A 4,064-nucleotide genomic window follows, 5' to 3' on the forward strand; every position below is an offset into this window, starting at 1 on the left:
TGCATTAATAATGGGAGTGATGGGAGCTTGCCGCTCAAATGAGTTATATGAAATGAAAACAAAGGATCTGCAATTTTTTGAAGGTTGCATAAACGTATCGGTTCCAATTACGAAGACAAAAGTTCCCAGAAATTTTACTGTTACCGGAGATTTTTATAATATCGTCAAAAAATATTCAGAGCTCAGACCATCGGATGTATCAAGTTCTTTCTTCCTAAATTTTCAAAATGGGAAATGCACAAAACAAGTTATTGGTATAAATAAATTTGGAAGAATGGGTAAAGAAATAGCAGAATTTTTGAAACTACCGGATCCAGTAAAATACACAGGACATTGCCTTCGACGATCTTCTGCCACTTTGTATGCTGATGGAGGGGCCAATATGACTGCCCTTAAACGCCATGGGGGATGGAAGTCAGCCTCTGTGGCTGAAGGTTATATTGCTGACTCTAAAAAAAATAAAATGGATGCCGCCAATAAAATTTTGCACCAAATCAATCCAAATTCTATCAGTATTTCGAATGCAAATTCATGTCCATCTACATATGCTGATGGTGTCAGCAATTTTACTATTGATAATTTTGCCATTACCAATAAGACCAGTGATGTAAATATTAATACTACGAAAACACCTCCAACCATACATTTTAATAATTGTCATAACCTTACAATTAATTTTATAAATAAATAAACTTTAGTTGCCCTAGTAACAGCAATCCAATCATACGCTAATTTTAAATAATTCATTATAAAAATTTCTAATTTTAAATAAATGTTTCCCAATCTACAAATTATTATTTTTTTTAAACAATATGATGAGTGAGTAGTCGTAGATAAAGTATAGTATTTGCCTCGCGTATAATGGCTATATTACACTCGCCTACGGCTCGTGTAATATAGCCTACATTATACGCTCGTTAAATAATATACTATTATTATAGCTTTGATATATATGTCAAATTTGTCAATAAGCAGGGTTCACCACAATAGTCAATATTTAGAAGTATTAACACTATTTCTAAAACCTTAAACAAGATGTTATATAGATACGCCTGTTATACTGAAATTTCATGTATGTCTGGTTGCATACATTCAAGATATTGACAATTTTTCTTATAATTTCTTGTCTAATCAGTGGTTATTTATTCTATTATTAATATTGATAATTTTACTAAGATTGGCCAATTTTGATTATGTTTGATATAGTTATCTAAATTTGGTTACTATGAAATTAGTGATTTTCAAAATTTTTTTTTATATACTATTTTTTACTTTTAAATATCTATATCCCACGATTTTGTATACGAATTTTTCTTTTAATGTTATTTGTGCACAAAGTCTCAAAGGAAAATAAAGGTACCTTTTATACATATTATTGATAATGACTTATCGACTGATTTTGCTCCTTTCCTCTGCTTGCTTGTTTCCCTTACTTCTTGTCTATCCTATCTCGATCCTATCTCGCTTACTTTCAGGAACCTGTCGACTACTCCGCTTTCTGGCTGGTCTCATGTTCCCTGCTACTGCTACTATGATTTACCACCGATCTCCTGGATCCTGCTACTGATATTCCTTTTCTTTCTTTCCTGGTGTAACCTGCTATAGAAATTTCTCGTCCTTGTTGTCTTCCTGGACCTTGATTATGGCTACTCCGCTTATCTTGGACCTCTTCACCACTTAGTACTTTTATATTCTTGATCTCTTCTAATTGACTCTTTTTATACTCACTCGATCATTAAATCCTTATATTTGCTATGAGTCTTATTTTCTTTCCTCAATACCTGACGTGTTTACAAAATTTTTCTGTAACTAATCAATAATCTCCCCTTTTTTTACTATCTTGATTTTTCTTTTCCTTATAAAGGCCTTTCCACATATCTCCTTTTTGGTTTTTTATTTTAACGTGCCCTTTTCCTTTTGCAATTCACTTCACTTCACTTTATCCTTTGCACTTATACATTCTATTCTAATTTATTTACAATCAGTTTTACCTTATACTTCTAAATATTTCTTATTTTATAATATTCTTTGACATTTCTAGTAACTACTAAATTCCTTGTGGATCCCACTTTAAATTTGACATATTTCTGACATATCCTTTTAATTACTATACCAACTTGTCTTTAGATCTTTATATCTTTTATTAACTCCTACTTTACCTTATTTTATAACTATTTAATCAAACTATGGTATTTTAACTTTTGTTAGATATCTACCAATTCTGCATTTTAATTTATTTCAATTATATTTTTCTTATAATAACTTGGCCTATGCTCCAATTGAATAACATGATAATCAAATCAATAATAAATTTTGTAATAATCATTTCAACCATTCTCTCGTTAATCTGATTTCATCTCAATATATTTACATTATATTATATTCCGGGAGTTATACGTGCAAACCCGAAATCCGGGACCATACAGCTAATTCCCGGTACAATCACAGAAAATTCCGGTCATACCCATGTGGCTAGATGTTCTTTTAATATGTCGTCAAGATCTGCACTAAAATTTATGAGTCCACGAAACACATCAGGGTTGTCCGAATTTTCTGTCTCGTCGTGTCCGAGAAGTGCTAATTCGAAAGCTCCGCAAAATTTTATGCAATCTATGATTTTAAATAATACATGACGATTTTTCATTACCTGTTCATATGTTTCCGTATATTATCCCAATATGCAGAATCTAACTGACTTCTTATGTTTATTTTACCTAAAGACTTAATGACTTAAATCTTTCACACTGTATATTGTCCATGCTTTATTCCCACCGAAAAGTAAGCACGGAAAACAAAACAGTGTATTTTTTAAATCACACCCGCACACCCACTCTGCTTTTGTTTATACATTATTGTTAAATTGTCTTTTATAACTTTTACTTCGGCTTGTTCCACTAACTTCAATATTTAATTGTGGTGTTGGCCCACCTAATTCTTTTATTTTTAGTTTAACCATAAGGCAGAGAACCATATAGTTTTTTTTTTTTTCACGAAACGCTATTCATTTTAATAACTATAATATCCGTAGACGCTTAAACGAAAATATTCACACGTGCTACTCGCAGAAATAAACCACCACCTACCTCGTACAAAATATTACTGCATTTACTGCAGCAGTGGCTGTCGTTGTTGCAGCCACATAACCGCATATATTCGTGTACTGGGTCACGTGCCTGATTAGCCAGTAAAAACAAAGGACGCATCTAACTGTTCACTGTGCACACATTTTGTATATGAGGTTGCATGTATTAAGGAGCGGAGCTCGCGTCGTAATAAATAATAATATAAGCTCCTGGATTTATTTTAGCGCGACTACATTTGGATTCTTTGAATATAATGTTGATATTTAATATGATTAAATACATAAAATTTTATGTGTTCTGCAACTTCGCAGCTCATATAGTAAAACCGCCACTGTTGTTTAGCCTAACTTACCTATATACAAAAGTGCACGCCTACTGAGATATAGCCTTCCCAATATAGAACAAATAACCTACTTTTTTTCAAATAATTTGAAAACTATGTTTCTTAGAAACTTCAAACTTGGTACACATATTTTTTTATATAAGGGCAATGTATATATAGAATTTGATGAGAATACATATACAGGATGTCCTCTTTCTAGAGTCTGTGCTCCACTGGCTAAACCGTAACTTTTTTGTGTGTACGCCACTGACACCATAATTTATATTTTTTAAAATAAGTATTATTTTATAAGATTTTTTGCTTCTTACAAAATTTTGATATCATTTATGGATTTCGAGTAATATTGGCATTTTTTATTCATTAAATATAGGCAAAAACTCTTATTACTAAAAAATAATTTATAACTGCAACCTCAAAGCAGGGAATAATAAGGAAAAAAGTTCACATTAAAAAAAAACAAAATTATCTAGACACTTTAAGTCTTAGTATTATCAATCAATAAAATAAAAAATCAACACTAGTATTTTAAATAAACAATATCAACTAATAATGTAAGAAAGTCAACATTAACATTTTAAATAAACCTAAATTGATATTTGTAATCACATTAAAATAATATTACAGTAAATGCTTAAAGT

Source organism: Anoplophora glabripennis, unplaced genomic scaffold (genome assembly GCF_000390285.2).
Source record: "Anoplophora glabripennis isolate ALB-LARVAE unplaced genomic scaffold, Agla_2.0 scaffold50, whole genome shotgun sequence".
In the NCBI taxonomy this organism is placed as follows: domain Eukaryota; kingdom Metazoa; phylum Arthropoda; class Insecta; order Coleoptera; family Cerambycidae; genus Anoplophora; species Anoplophora glabripennis.